Genomic DNA, 17,306 nt, shown 5'->3' on the forward strand with positions numbered 1-17,306 from the left:
AAAAGTAGTGTGCAGAGTTCAGAGCATGCATGTGTGCAAACACACACAATAACAGCAGATGACACAACTAGACGCACACTTAAACACACTCTCTTCCCCACATACCGCTGTATCGACCCAGCATCTAATGGACTAGTTTGTAGGGAGGACCACGTCTCCACAAATCTCTTAAAGAAAACCGAACTTCACACCCATAGTCATAGTGGACCAATTCAGTTGAGGCTTGAAGTGTGGGTGGGCGCTGACAAACCCTAAATATCTAAGTCAAACTGGGATCATTATCCCAGCTTAATGCACTCTCTGCTTGGTGCTCTTCCACCATTATTTCCTTGGAGAGACTTGAGTGCCATGTTTACTCGCCAATTACCGCTATTTTCTGTCGTTGGAGGACGAATCCTCTCAATTATAGATTTTCTCACATTTCATAAAGGGAGAAATGTAAATGCAGTGTGCCTGGATGCAGACCGTGAAGCATTCTCTTCGAATCAAAGCAGCCTGGCATCACAAACCGAGCCCACGTCCCTACTGAGGGAGTCCGTGTGATTTCAAGAGTTTACGTCGGTTGGGCGTAAGTTTGAAAAAGTTTGAATATGCATTGCTAAGTGGGCTGAACTGAGCCACTAAACTGAGACTTTTCAGCTAGTTTTTACCCATAAATTTGACCCTGGACCACAAAACAAGTTAATAAGTAGTAGGGATATATTTGTAGCAAATGCCAAAACTACATTGTATAGGTCAAAATTATTTTTTTACTATATCATTAACTGAAGATCATGATCCATGAAGATAGTTTCCTACTGTAATTATATCAAATGTTATTTTTGTGAGTAGGGATGTAACGATTAATCGTGTGTCCCATTAAAATGCCTGTCTGAAACCGAATCTGAATCGCAAGGCTGTTTCATGCACAGCTTGTGCGTATACTACGGCATTTGGTCAGTAGGAAGTCCTAATCAATCTAAAATCATTATGAGTCGGAGTCGTTTATAACGTGCATTTAAAAAACCAAACTCGAATAAACACAATCATTCAAAATATTCTTTATTATCATGAAAATACCTGAAACTATTTGAAGAACTAGCGATATAAATAATCCTGTAGACATTTCCTGGAATAGCGTTTGTAATGCTGCTACTTCTATGTCACAATGGGAGTTTTGGGCTTTGAAATCGGACCCAAGAAATGCAAGCAATAACTGTTGCATCTGTGTAGATTAGATAAGCAAAGTGTGTGCGCGTTGTGCATGCTATACATTATGTTCAAGCATGCGCCCTTAAAATAGCATAATGAACAACGCGCAACGCGCCACTGACTTTAAACCTTTTTTTCTGGTCAGTGGCTTAATTGTTTTTTGAAACTGCAAAATAGCATCAGGGATGGTTTGCGCCGGAACACGGCTCTTTTTTTGCGCTGAACTGCCCAGGGAGCGCAAGTTCATTCCCTAGTTTGCCGACGTGCGTCTGTGATGGGAAAAACCCACTGTGCGCCGGTGCAAAATACGAATGATACATGCGTCACTGACAAAGTCAATTGCGCTGGGTGCAAGATAGGGCCCCATTGATTTTGATCAATAAAACACTTAAAATCCTACTTACAGTCCCTTTAAACACCTTGAGAAGTGAACCTGCTGGCTCTTTGATCGCCCCCTGGTGGCTGGCTGCAGTACAAGTCATAAACCCCACCCTGTCCATGCAAACGAACAGGACTTCTATTAAAATTTTCCGAAAGATGGTTTTGGTCCTTTATGGTAGTTGTTATCACAATGATATATGTTCAATTGTTCATTTTTGTGCTAAATTTTATTTTAGCTTATTACACGGCTCTCTGGAATGCTTGATTCTGAATGGTCAGTTGAGACATTTGCAGGTTCGTTCTTTTCAAATAATAACTGCTCCAAATTAATAACGCATAGCCGGACTACTTGCACGAGTAAAATCGCTCCGCGCCAATAAAGATCAATAAAGATTACTGTCTGTTTGGCGCCATCTTGTGACAAACACTCGACAACCACGACAAGACACAGACAGCTTACTGAGACTGAACTTGACAAAATAGAGCATGACAGCTACGAAGCCAACACACAAAAAAATACAGAATGGGCATTAAAACTTCTCAAAGACTGGCTAAAAGAGAAAAAATGGAGACAAGTATGAAGCAGAGGATCTTAATAAGGTATTACGATCATTTTATGCATCTGTGCAAAGTTTCGCGGAAGGATAAAAATGTTAATTTAAAACAAATATGCCAATAAAATGTTTCAAATTCATATTCATGTCCAGTTTTTTTTCTTATGTGGCAAGTAGCCGTGTAATAAGCAAGATAATGTAGAGGCAGCCGGTAGTTATTGGGAAATAAGCCCCTTCAGTGTGATACAAGACCCTCCGCTTCGCGTCGGGTCCTGATCACACTGTCGGGGCTTATTTCCCAATAACTACCGGCTGCCTCTACATTATCCCTTACTTGTAATATGATGCTATAGAAACAGGCCGTGTCGTTATGATTGGCGTAATTGAATTTGGCTTCCAAGTGTTTGGGCGGAAGTTTAATACTTTGGCTCCACGGACGATTTCTTCTGCGCATGGCCTTGCTCCAAACTGACGTTTTTACGAAACATGGCAGCACATATGGTCGGACATTTTTGGCTTCAATTCATTACAATAGAAGGAAGCAACGTCGCATCGTCCATCTTTTTTACAGTCTATGGGAAAATCATAAAAAGTGTTAATATTACACACACAGTCTACTAATACTCTAATGAGAGATCGTTTGCATGTAGGTGCAGTGTCCCTAATAGTCACCAGAATGTCAAAGGGAACCATCAAAATGATACCAATGTTACTGTAAACACAAAAGTAACTTTTCAAACACCGTCCGCTTGAATGTAAGGATAAACTAACAGGAAAAAAATGATCCTTGTCTCCAAAACAGCCTAGTAACGCAGTTAATAAACAGATAAGTGCTGCGTGAGTAATGGAACGATCAAACAGCGCTGTGACACCTCACTGGAATATTGGTCTCACATCTTTGGATGCTGAGCCTCAACAAAACTGGCGGATAACACAGAGTCACTTAAACCAGGCCAAAAGTGAGTCAGAGGTTTAACAAAGCGTCGTCTGTTCTCCCCAGGCAGCTGGGCTCATTCTGACGACGCACTGGGGAAGAGCAGCCATGTACATAGACACTAATCTGAGCCCTGTGTCATACTATGGAGGGGAAGGAGTGAGAGAAAAGGAGAGAGAGAGAGAGAGAGAGAGAGAGAGAGAGAGAGAGAGAGAGAGAGAGAGAGAGAGAGAGAGAGAGAGAGAGAGAGAGAGAGAGCTTTGTCATCTAAAGCTGGTATGATGAGAGGATACAGCAGCTTTACAGTCAGCATGTAGTCTTACTCCTGGAGACATTACATTTGGAGATAAGATCAATGATGAACATGTTTTTGCTTGTATGAGACAGCATAATAGAAGTAGTTTTGCAGGAACAATACTGTATGTGCAGATGACTGCTTATGCACACAATCACATGATATCTGAATAAGAGGATTTTGCGGGCTTGGCTTTCGTCCCAGTAAGGGACATAAATGTCTAATTAAGAACTTCTAATGAGGTTTAAAGAGTGGAGAGATCATGAGGGTTAAGGGAAAAAGAGAAAGAGAAAGGCTGAATAAATCAAATTTGCGTGCATGTTCAGAAAATCCACAAGGCACAATAGAAAATGGCTTTTATATTTATTTCTGCCAACAAACCAGACAATGTTTTAACTCTCATATTGAAACGATACCATGCACATGCATACTCTACACATGCTAGGTGCCAGTAAATTACTGTAGATTTAAATTTATGTTATTTAATACAAGTTAAATGAACTTGAAACATTTTCAGTCTTTATCTTCTACTAAAGTAAGTTACTGGCAACCAGCTGCATAATTACAGCAATTTTTTACAGGGTACATACACACACACACACACACACACACACACAAAAAAAACATGTCAAGGTCATATTTCCCCAAATATTTCCTCAAATGTATAGAATAAATAAATAAATAACAAAACATATTTTCCATTTAAATCATTATCACTTTCATTGTGACATTATTTTTGTGATAACTGATAAGTTTAACCCGTTAAGCCGACCAACCTATTATACAACCTACAAAGTCAGAAATAAAGGTACAGTACAAAACTGTACCTTTTCTGTCACTGGGGCTGTACCCCAAGTTTCAGTTTGGTACCTTTACATGAATGCAAAACAGAATCCATTTTGGGGTAGATTACTGCACATTAACTCTTTCCCTGCCATTGACAAATATCTCGTCAATCAAGAGAAAACGCTTCCCCGCCAATGACGAGTTTTCCGTCTTTCCGCAATACCTCTATTATCCATTTCCGCAACTTTTTAAACCCGGAAGTATTGCCCTATGGCAAGCGGCTGCATGTCCGTGTCTGTTTTAAAGATCGCTCTGAATGGGATCTCTATAAAAAGTCCGTCACAAAAATGGAATTATCTCTGCTTTTTGCTCAAAATGTGGTGTTTTTGCAGAAACCTACCCATATTCAAAAGCTGATTACAAAAGTACTACTGAAAGTAGGATGAAACGTTTTTTTTTGTTTGTTTGAAAGCAGAGGGTCTGTTCTTTCATTTGGTATATTGTATGTTTATATATTTGAAGAAGAGCATTTTCTGGAAGACATTAAACTTTGGTGAAAATCATGAAAAACCCTGGCGCTGGCTGGCAACTTTTTTTTAAAACGCTGAATGTGTCTGAATTTCAAAATGTGTACCCTAGCTGTCAGTGGGGCAGCACCCTTTAAAAAGGTAATTGTATGGACCGTAAGGTACAGATATAGTACTAATATGTACCTTTGAGATACTAATATGTATTTTTGAGGTAATAATAAGCTCTCTTTGGTCCCAGTATGTACCTCTGGGGTAGTTAAATGAAATCCTTAGGTGCAAAGCTTTACTTTATAAAATGGTACTGCCCCAGTGACTGAAGAGATACAGTTTTGTACCTTTATTTCTGAGAGTTTAGGGTGGACCTGATGTGTATTTGATGTTTATCATGTATTATATTGTCCAAGAACAGTGTTCATCTTTACTTATTACACAACTCGTTGAAATGCTTTATTCTGATTGGCCACATTTGAAGGTTTGTTATTCCCAGTTATTGCACGGCTCTCTGGAATGCTTGATTCTGATTGGTCAGTTGAGACATTTGCAGGTTCGTTCTTTTCAAATAATTACCGCTCCAAAGTAATAACGCATAGCCGGTACTACTTGTATAATATGTATGAAGACTGATGTCTTATCCACTGTGGGGTGGTGATGGCGCAGTGGATAAGACACTCGCCTTTGGTGTGAGAGACTCGGGTTCGAATCCACTGTGACACACCATTGTGTCCCTGAGCAATACACTTAACCCCTAGTTGCTCGAAAGGCGTGCGACCTCTGACATATATAGCAATTGTAAGTTAAAAGCATCAGGTAAATGAATAAGTAAAGAAAAGTAAAGTCTCGTGAGATAGCGTTGGACACTACACTCGTCCTCTGGGTCAAAAAGGGACAAAAACAGCTGTTGGGTTAAATTACAACCCCTCAGGTTGAGTTCATCTCTTTTTGACCCAACACTGGGCTGAAAATAATCCAGAATGTATGATTTATAACATATTTCTTTTCTGTGAAATCTAACCTTGACATGTCCTTGAGGTCTTGTGCCTGACAAACAAAATTTGCAATGTAATCAAAAATTTCCACTGTAAGACCTCCCTAAAACAAGTAATACAAATGGTGCAATCAAAAGAAAAGCATCATGTAAGTTAATGCAGCTTTAGTTTGTTTGTGGCACAGATTTAAGAAATAAAAAGAACAAAGTGTAAATGTGCTTTAGTCCGGGGGGAGAAATATAACCCAATCGCTACAGGCATAAAAAAGGCTTAAAATAAATACTAGGATTTGTTTCCAAAGAGAGTGGAGCTAAATATATTGTGCACGGCAGCTATTATCAAGAGTGATGTGGGAAGTCGAAACGGCACGACACTTCTGGCTTGTTATTAATGTCCTCCTTCTTGTTGCATTCGATTAATCTTTTGTTTTACGATTTAAAAAAAGACTGCAAATCTGCTGTCAACCTCTTGTTTTCTTTCTGAAAAGGCAATGGCCTTCTTGTCCCGGGAGGCAAAGAATGGAGACAGACATGCTTTGTTTCTCATGTAAATGTTTTCCCCCGCTTCTCCTTTCACAGGTGGATGGAGATCCAAAATCAGCAGTGCTGTCAGTCTTGGCTCTGAACGCCAGATACTCTCATGTTACTGGACCGATACCCCCCATATTCGCTCCACGCCAACCTGTCCACATGTAGCAGCTCGAGCCTACATCTATCTTCAGCTCAGACGCCGCCGGTGGAGCCTTCATGAGCATCTCCAGCCATTCTTCACTTCTCAGATAGAGGTACGGATCGAATATCACTGCAGTCACCATTCACCTGATTGATTTTATTGGTCTGTAAGATTTGCACAACAGAAATTGTTGTTGATAGTCTAAACAGTAAAAACTAAATCAGATTGAATAAGTTGCGTTGATGTGTTACACAAACATCCTACACAATGCACGGTATTCATTACAAATTAATCCAAACAAATGAAGCAGATGTCATTCCTCGCAAAATAACGAGAACGATCAGTTCTAAAGATCACATTTGGAAACTGAATCAGATGCGAGGAAAGCTTTACATTCTTCTGGATTATTCTTTTTTTATGTGCTTTGTTTATAATTTACATATTTCTCAGGGTATCCGAAGATGATTTTGTGGTTCAGAGCGCATCAATGTCAAGCATTGTTTTCTTGGCGTCTAATCATCTAGAAATGGTGCGTTTACATAATCAAGTTGTAAGGCACACCAGCTCTCCACACATGATTCAATTTAGATTTGACTCAGCGCATAATGTTGTTTACGATTTGCAATATCATGGACGAAAAGACAAGGAATTGCTGTTAGACTCTACTTTGCCATTAGAATAGTGGGGAAAGCTAATAAAAAACATTCTACCCCGCTCATATTCTCATATAAAGGTTTTTATCTTTTAGATTTGCGTGTTGCACAAGAGCCATGTGTAATATTAATCTGGAACTGTTGGCTAATTTTCATATTTTTATTACATATTATTTCACAGCTGTTTCTGACTGTTTCTTTGCCACAGTCATTAGTCATAGCTTATATTTAGAGACACAAATATTAATATCTTTGCTGTTATAGTCTTAAAATGAGATACAGTATAATAAACAGCACAGATCTGAAACTTTCTGCCCTGCACAAGACGCTGCACCTGGTACATCAAGGTCACAGCTACAGTCGGAGGTCATCTAAAGGGGAAAACTCAGGAAGTATACATGTCCTGCCACGCTCTAGCGCACATCATGCCTGGTTTAATAGAGGTCCTTTAAAGAACCAATACACTAGAGAGTTTTTCATAGCTGGCTCATGAAGCACATTGGGTAACAGACAGCATTTCAATAGCAGCAGACTGTAAATGTCGCATCAATAGACCATAAAAGCATTTCTGTTTGGATTGAAATGACCTGAATGCCACAGACACACATGAAGAGGATGTTGCCGCTCTGAATGGGTGAAGAATGAGGAAGTGACATCACCTGAAAGTTGCTCTATTTATGTCCCTCCATGGAGAGATGATGATGTAAGAGATGACTTTAAAGGGACACTCCACTTTTTTTGAAAATATGCTCATTTTCCAGCTCCTCTAGAGTTAAACATTATATTTTTACCATTTTGGAATCCATTCAGCTGATCTCCGGGTCTAGCGCTAGCACTTTTAGCATAGCTTAGCATAACCCATTGAATCTGATTAGACCATTAGCATCACGCAAAAAAATAACCAAAGAGTTTTGATATTTTTCCTATTTAAAACTTTACTCATCATGTACTAAAACCGACGGAAAAGTATAATTTGTATTTTCTAGGCAGGTATGGTTATATATATATATATAATAAATGCAAGAACCAATAAATATCATAACCAAATATTTTTCTTTGAACATGAAGCAGTGTAATTGTCCACGTTTGTGTAGAGCATGTTCCAGTTACACATAATTAAGTATTATGGTGCAAACAACAAAAAAATGTCTAATAAGATTTAATATATTTTCAAAGTGGTGTTGACTAATTATTTTTATTTGGTTTTCTTTTTATTGAAAGCGACTTACAGTACCTGACAAGGTATACATTTTATATCTGCATAATTATGCTAACGTTTTAATTTCTATTCAATGCTTATATCTTTGAGTACTCTCCATGGTGGCTTTTATTTGCAAATATGCTAAAATCAATTAAGAATTCTAACATCATTTGTTTAGATTCTCCAATTTATTGACATATGTACAGTGGGTTCAAGGTTAAAAACCAGCTAACCTGCACATCAGGGCTATGTAGCAATGCAGCGAATGAATAGCAGGGATATAAAGAGCTGTCTGTGTTAACCAGCAGTAATGTGTCAAGATCACATCTGCCAAGTTGACCTTATTCAGCATGTAGCTCTTCACACATTCCTCCAGTCGCTATAGAGGAGTGCAAAGACGGCATCTGGAGAGCGTGGGTGGTACACCATTTCATGGTCATTCGTCCTATAGAGCTGAAAACAGACAGAGTGAGAGAGGTTATCTTAGAAAAGAGCAGCCCGCAAATCAAACCCGGCCAAGTTTATTTTCCTGAGGGCATCCATGTGCCACAGCACTAATTAAGGCAAATATCAGCAGAACACCCAGCAGAGTTTAATCATTCAAGAGCAGAAGATTTGCATCCGCCGGTTACGTGTTCCTTATGTTGAATCTTGCTATCAAAATGGCATGCAACGAAAAGTTAGCGTAACCACGAGAACGCAGACTGAATGTAGAAGAGAGGACGTCGGTGGGATTTTAACATGTCTTCAAATTGATTGTTTGCTTTAGATACACAGTTAATGTTAACTCTTTCCCCACCAATGACGAGTTTTTCCGGCACTTTGTTTTCCGCTATAATCCACCAGGTGGACACAACTTATAAAACCCGGACAATTTCGCTTAGGGTTGCATTGTTGCTTCATATAGAGTTACCACTAAATAGGGACATCTTTGGTCGTTGGATTGAATCTTGCACAACGCACAACCAGTTGCGTTGTGTCCAGCAAGAACGATTCCTGTATGAATTACTGAACTGATTTTCATCAAGTCCAAGCTATTGACCAATCAGAATGATTGACTGTACCTAACTGCTTTATATTTTATATAAAGTCCCAAACTGCAAATTGTAAAGAGCTAAACCAAGAGAACATACTGCAGACTGAACCCAGAACAGAATATGTCGGAATAGCAGAATCGCTAAGCATCTTAAAATGGATTATTTACTTGCGGCATGGAGTTTGAGTTCAAGACCTAGAAAAATGAATCACACAAACTGGGTCGGATTAAATTATCGCAGCCTTTATGATGAAACAGTCGAGTTGATATAATTACCATTCGGTATAGACGCTTCATGTTTGAGCACACTTATATAAGTAATCAATCATAACAATGGTTTGCTTCTTGCAGTGATTTTCTCACTATGCAAAGTCCTTGAACTCATTCGACAGTGATTTCAAAATGAAATTTGAATCGAGAATAGGTTTTGAATGAGATGCAATAATATAATTCACACTAGTTTGGAAAACTCGTTCAGGTGTACACAGCTTGAGTACGTTGTGTTTGTGCAAGATACAAAACATCTGTAATAATTCATATTAATAGTGTCATTTTGTGAGGTGTCGATAGACCTACAGTGTTATCTTCAAGCAGGAGAGTAACCACTATAAAATATTGAGGGAAACCATTGATATTCAATGTAATTAATGTTAGGGTTTTCGTTTTTCTTTTCTGGGATTAATCATAAACATTTTCATTTGGTTCTTCCATGATTGGTTGTATTAATGAAGATAAGCTTTTTTGACAAAGACTTTTGAAAAGTTATGTCTTATTCATGTCATGAGTGTTATCTCACAGTCTGAGCATATGCTAATGCTGCAAACTGACAAAATTATCTTTTTACAAATATTTACAATATGTGTTGACCTTCTTTTCCAATAAACTTTTACAAAACCCCAAAATTAAAGGGATAGTTCACCCAAAAATAAAAATTCTGTCATCATTTACGTATTCTCATGTTGTTATAAACCTATATAAATGTATTTGTTCTGATGAACCTGAAGGAAGATATTTTAAGGAATGTGAACACTTTGTGAGTCCCATTCACTTCCATAGTATTCTTTTTTCTTACTATGGAAATGAATGGGGCTCACAAAGTGTTTGATAACAAACTTTCCTTAAAATATCTTCCTTCAGGTTCATCAGAACAAAGACATTTATACAGGTTTATAACAACATGAGAGTGAGAAAATGATGACATAATTTTCATTTTTGGATGAATTATCCCCTTTAAGGAACAATCATCTTGCACTAGAAGAACCATATTTGGCTAAATGGTTCCATAAAGAACCTTTTTTTATCTGTTTATTGAACATTTACAAAAATAACACGATACACATACAGAAAAATTATGAAAATGTTTAACCCCCTTCTCGACCTCAGATAGCAAAAAAAAAACTGTATTAAAGTATAATTAAACAAACAAAATAAAACATTAAAATAGTCAGTATTATAATAAAAAACCTAAACGCATATTGTGAAACAAAGAACATCAAGTTGGAGCATTAAAGTTTGGACATTTCAACCATTTATCAAATGCATGCATATACACTCACCTAAAGGATTATTAGGAACACCATACTAATGGTATGAACTGCCTTAATTCTACGTGGCATTGATTCAACAAGGTGCTGAAAGAATTCTTTAGAAATGTTGTCCCATATTGATAGGATAGCAGTATCTTGCAGTTGATGGAGATTTGTGGGATACACATTCAGGGCACAAAGCTCCCCTTCCACCACATCCAAAATATGCTCTATTGGGTTGAGATCTGGTGACTGTGGGAGCCATTTTAGTACAGTGAACTCATTGTCATGTTCAAGAAACCAATTTAAAATATTCGAGCTTTGTGACATGGTGCATTGTCCTGCTGGAAGTAGCCATCAGAGGATGGGTACATGGTGGTCATAAAGGGATGGACATGGTCAGAAACAATGCTCAGGTAGGCCGTGGCATTTAAACTATGCCCACTTGGCACTAAGGGGCCTAAAGTGTGCCAAGAAAACATCCCCCACACCATGACACCACCACCACCAGCCTGCACAGTGGTAACAAGGCATGATGGATCCATGTTCTCATTCTGTTTACACCAAATTCTGACTCTACCATCTGAATGTCTCAACAGAAATCGAGACTCATCAGACCAGGCAACATTTTTCCAGTCTTCAACTGTCCAATTTTGGTGAGCTTGTGCAAATTGTAGCCTCTTTTTCCTATTTGTAATGGAGATGAGTGGTACCCGGTGGGGTATTCTGCTGTGTAGCCCATTCGCCTCAAGGTTGTCCGTGTTGAGGCTTCACAAATGCTTTGCTGCATACCTCAGTAGTAACGAGTGATTATTTCAGTCAAAGTTGCTCTTCTATCAGCTTGAATCAGTCGGCCCATTCTCCTCTGACCTCTAGCATCAACAAAGCATTTTCTCCCACAGGAGTGACGCATACTGGATATTTTCCCCTTTTCACACCATTCTTTGTAAACCCTAGAAATGCTTGTGCGTGAAAATCCCAGTAACGCTCAAAATTGCTTAAATCACCTTTTTTCCCATTCTGACATTCAGTTTGGAGTTCAGGAGATTGTCTTGACCAGGACCACACCCCTAAATGCATTGAAGCAACTGTCATGTGATTGGTTGATTAGATAATTGCATTAATGAGAAATTGAACAGGTGTTCCTAATAATCCTTTAGGTGAGTGTACATATGCATACATAAGTAGCCACACATATTTAAAGAACCTTCAACATCTGATGAACCTTTCTGCTTTAAAAAAGCTTCTTAAAGGTTTAATTTATAAAAAGGTATGACAGAAATGGTGCCTGAAAGGTACTTTACAACGATGCCATTAAGAACCATTATTGGTTCCCCGATGCACCTTTATTTTTCCATCGTGAAGCAGCTTTGTTTTTAAAAGTTGAATCAGATTTTTGTCCAATTAAACACTCTCTAAAGCAGGGGTCTCCAACCTTTTTATAAGAAAGGGTTACCACATAGTAGGTTAAAACAATCTGGAGCGCTACTTTTTTGATATACAGTAGTCTACTTAACACTATTTTTTTGCTTGTCGATATGTTTTATCATTGTTTAAAATTGTAACAAACATAAACGAAGCCAAGCTAATATAAAAACGGATACATATTCAAATTGAGGCTATTAATGGAATGTGCTTTGGCAGGCAACTCATACTCACACGCAAGCAACCATGTTGGAGACCACTGCTCTAGAGGTTTATTTGACATGCCTAAACTTGCTGTTTCTATTACAGTGTCAACACATGAAAGAAAATTGTATTCGTTGTTCATGGGTGATTTTATAGACTAGTATTACTGTTACATCCAACACTGTCTCGTGGCTAATTCGTATTTATTCGTAGACCTACATTTTTATACGCTTGCCTTTGCCCCATGATGTTGGGGTTAGGGTGGGATTTCGTTATTGTTTTTTTTTTTATGAAAATCTTGTGTTTTTGCTTAATTAACTTTGTACAAATTGATACAAATTACCCAACTCGTAAAATATTTATGAATTCCCGTGAGATCAGACTGGTTACGTCTTATAATTATTTTAAGTACATAAAGTTCCAAATTTCACATTAAACATCACTGTATGTCCATTCTAATGATTTACTGTAATGCTCTTCTTATGTGCCTGGCTTTAAATCAATAACTTTGGCAGTGGACACGGAGAGAACGATTAATGTGTTTGAAAGATAGGTTGTTGGGGGTTTATATCAGTGTGGGCTGTGAAGTGTTGAATTACTGTCTCAAGAGTAGATATGATCTTATTTTTGTGTTTGTGTGTGCAATGATGTTTGACCTCCGTGTTTAACGGTTGAACACACTCCTGACTCCTGAATTTAGTTTTCAATAATAACACTATACATCATAATGTCAATTTTTAAAATTACATTAGTGGTCATTACAAAAACATAACAAGGTCTAATCATGCATTTTACACACAATTACTTAGAAATTGATTTTTTTAAATATCATTGAACAGACTTATTTAATAATTGCATATGGTCAAACAATGTGTGAGTTTTTTACTCGGTCTACCCAGCTTTGTTTCAAATCTATATACTACATCAAGATCATTCTTCTAAAGTAAAACAGGCTAAAGTCAATTTCAAAAAGATGCCAAACGGCATGCAGTTTCATATCAGTTTTAGGTTGTTTTGTAGTTTAAATAGGCCTCTCTCTTTAAAATGGCAAAGCTGAGGAAACAAGTTAGACATCAATGACAAAAAAATGGGGACACATGACACAATGGGGATGTTGAATATCACTACAGAACAGCCCAAAATAACCATAATTCAAGCCGGCAGACTCCATTTGTATTAGAGAGATTTATTTGCAAGTCTGACTTCAAAAGAGGGCATGGGAATTTTGCGTGGCTATGGGGAGGTAATTTGCAATAATATTACATATTAAAAAGCTACAAATATGGAAATATTTGCAAAGTTAACGCACCTGGGAATATACCATATGTTTAGTACTTCAACTTTGCCCGTAAGAAAGCAGTGGCTAGAGCAGAATGTTGTGCAACCTTTAATGGGACTTGAGAAATCTGCAATTAAATGGATTATGCACAAGAAGAATATACTGAAATGGCATTTTAGCACAGAAATATAACGGTTGTTAATTAAAGGGATAGTGCACCCAAAAATGAAAATTGTGTCATCATTTACTCACTCTCATGTTTAACCCGCATACATTTCTTTGTTCCAATGAACATGAAGGAAGATATTTTGAGAACTGTTTGTAACTAAACCGTTTGTGGACCCCATTTACTTCCATAGTATTCTTTTATCCTACTATGGAAGTGAATGGGGTCCACGAGTGGTTTTGCTACAAACATTTCTCAAAATATCTTCTTTTTTGTTCATCAGAACATAGAAATTTATACAGGTTTTCATTTTTGGGTGAACTATCCCTTTAAAACCGCCTTATATTTTGGAGCTTGTAAGAAAATTATCCCAATATAAGTACTGTATTATACACTTACATTTACTACATTTATTGCTACTATTTGATGAAGATGAACTGCAGCTGCAACATTTTTTTTGTGTGTGTGTAGCACTATGTTTAATACTTTCATTTCTTTCTTGCAAAAGTAATAAAAAAATTTGACATATTGGGAATATTTTAGAAAATAACTAAATCAAGATTTTGTCAGAATTTTGATCAGGATTAAGGAATAAAACATGAAGTGTCAATAGGAAATATGAGCAAAGACAATTTGAAATTCTGAAAAAAAAAATATGAGCATGAAAACCAAAGGCTGAGTTTGGGGGGCCAGGTGGGCACTGCCCCAGACCACAGTCAATTATGATTTCCCCTGAGATATATAAGGATATAGTTATTCATATTTTATTGGTCTAATCTTAATATTTTAATATGTAGACTGAGTAATTTAGGCTAAAATATAATTAATTTATTTAAACCATATTTTAAAAACATGAAAACTTTACTAATCTCAAAGTATTGCAGTACCATTGTTTGCCAGTAGGTGCCCCTCCCAAGCGCAAACGCGAAACTCCACCTGTATAATGCATATCTTTAGGGACGAAAAATGTCCAGAATTTTCATACCTGAAAGACTTTATATAAAATTGTTACTTAACTCAAAAATAAAAACAGCATTTAAGTTAGTGAGGTGAGCAAAAGAAACATTTCTAAATGCAAATATAAACTCATCTTCAACAAGCAGCATATCTTGAAATAATTTTTCTCATCACATCAAAGAACGTGGCCTAGAGGGGCAGCTGCATGCAGCGATCGTGAATAGAAGTCTGTTTCACGAAATATGCCACTGCTTTCCTGTCTCTTTTGAAGAGCTGCCCGGTTCTGCTGGAGCCCTGCGCAAAGGTCACGGCCAATTATGGGTTTCTGAATGTGCCGCTGTTTACGTGTTTTGTTTTCCCTCAACACTTAAAGAGCTCTTTAAGAATAGCCTCTGTAATTCACTTTGGGTCATCAAACAAGAAAACAAACCAAATGACAGTTTTCTTTATAAAAATGGCAAAATAAATGTTTGACCAAGCTTCATATTTTTATTGTTGCATTTAATTTGGCATTTTAAAATTCATTTAGGTGTAATTTTTTCGAAAAAATATATTATGGCAATGTTTGATTTTTCATTTGTAGTAATGACCACTATTTTGAAAGGTCCCGTTCTTTCTGTGTTTTTGGTTGTGTTTACAGTGCGCAATATAACGTGTTCATGTTTCAGGTGTAAAAAACACGGTATTTTTCACACAATTTACTTATCTGTATACCGCTGTTTTCACTGTCCTAAAAACGAGCTGATGTCTTCCTTGATCTATGAAGTCTCTTTTTCAGAAATACGTATCGAGTTCTGATTGTGTAGTTTGTTTAGTGTGTTGTGATTCGATAGCAGCTTAGCTTAGCAGAGTCGTTTGAGCCAAAGCTGGCGACTGATGTATTCCTGTTGGCGGAGTTTAGACAAAAACTCTAATATTAGCTGAGTCCCAATTCGCATACTATCCGTCCTAAATAGTATTCGAAACTAGAATTAGTACGTCCCAAAACGTAGTATGTTGAAATGAGTATCCCAAAGATACCCGGATGGTCTACTATTTCCGGTTAGATTTCGAAGTGCAGATCGATCCACACTCTAACGGCTAATATTGCCCACAACCCATTGCGTGCGGGAGGGAGGAGCTTTGTGGTGATGTAAATATGGCAGCCAGACGCAGCAGCGGAGATGCGCCCTCAGCTTTTAAGTGTAAGAATTCAAATGTTTAACCCTAATTAAAGTTATCTTTCATTGTCTCGTAATATTCGGTTGATGTTGTGAAAATAAAGTACCATGGCTGTAGTACTGTGTCATGCATGTGTCTTTTTTATGTATTTCTTTTTATGTTTCTGTCTTAGATTTATACCTTATTATAAACCCTTATGAAAATAAACACCTTTTACTACACTAATCATAGTTTAACCACACTGACTTATTTGTAGTAATACTGTGGCTGTACAAATGTTAACTTTATTAAGAAATGTGGTTACTAAACTTTTACTATAGTAAAAGCATGGTTCATTTTCATCGCGGTATTTTTGATTTGCATACATAAGTATAAAATAAGCATGAAATACGTTAAACAATACTTATACTATAAACTTTAACTATTTTGACTTTAAAATAAGTAGCTTTCGTTACACACATTGTTGCACATGATGAACATCATAACCAGCCGCCTCACAAACGACCTGCGTTTGGTGTGCGTAACTAGGCAACCACGTTGTCGTTCACGTTGCATGACGTCATCGAAGTACGTCCCAGAACGTGCATACTCTTTTGATACACACTCAAAAGTACGTACATTTTCCTCACAAAAACAGTACATACTTTTAGGTCGTAGTATAAGTAGGCGAATTGGGACTCAGCATTTGACATCATTAAAGCAGGAAGTAGAGGGCTGTAGTCCAAACCGGCCATTTGCTGTAAGCTTTGAAAGGGACTTCTGTTCAAGAAAATTAGTATTATTGCAGGTATTATTTATGCTCTAACAGCAACATTACACACTAACTAAAGTTTGAAGAATGGGATCAGGAAGAACGTGACCTTCATGGCCTATTAAACATAACTTTGAGCAAAGAAGCAGTGTGGTCTCACATTTTAACATACTAAGATAAAAATACTTTGAATGTCACTACAATTAATGAAATGGCCTACTTTTTGATATCCCACAAAATTTGGTTTGAGACAGGCATTAAAGGAACAGTATGTAAGAAATTTATATCAATTAATCATTAAATGGCCCTGAAATGTCACTAGACATTAAGAAATCCTTTTCATTTCAAATACTTATATCACTGACAACAGCAGTCCGGCCAGGATATTGTCATTTAAAAAGTGGAGTTGCAGCCCTCAACTGATGTTTATGTTGTCGTTTGGTATATTGGCCACCAGCTGTGTGATTGCAGTACCAGCTTTAGCCACAAGTTTTGTGATTGCAATACCAGTTTTGGCCACAATCCTACATACTGTTCCTTTAAATAAATACAGCATACTTTAAATTTAAGGAAGCATTTACGATTACGATTAAAAGAAAATTGTAATGATTGTGTAAC

At 37.3% G+C, this 17,306-nt stretch overlaps 1 protein-coding gene across 1 annotated transcript in view; it reads left to right on the top strand.

Annotated features, from left to right (window-relative positions):
- LOC135771347 (leucine-rich repeat and fibronectin type III domain-containing protein 1-like protein) overlaps nucleotides 1–17,306 on the top strand; it is a 150,125-nt gene that overhangs the window by 51,940 nt on the left and 80,879 nt on the right. Inside the window, exon 2 of the mRNA XM_065281546.1 lies at nucleotides 6,236–6,441. The gene's annotated coding sequence lies outside the window, so the exon portion shown is untranslated. The remainder of the gene's footprint in view (nucleotides 1–6,235; nucleotides 6,442–17,306) is intronic.

This window comes from Paramisgurnus dabryanus, chromosome 8, assembly GCF_030506205.2.
Source record: "Paramisgurnus dabryanus chromosome 8, PD_genome_1.1, whole genome shotgun sequence".
Lineage (NCBI taxonomy): Eukaryota > Metazoa > Chordata > Actinopteri > Cypriniformes > Cobitidae > Paramisgurnus > Paramisgurnus dabryanus.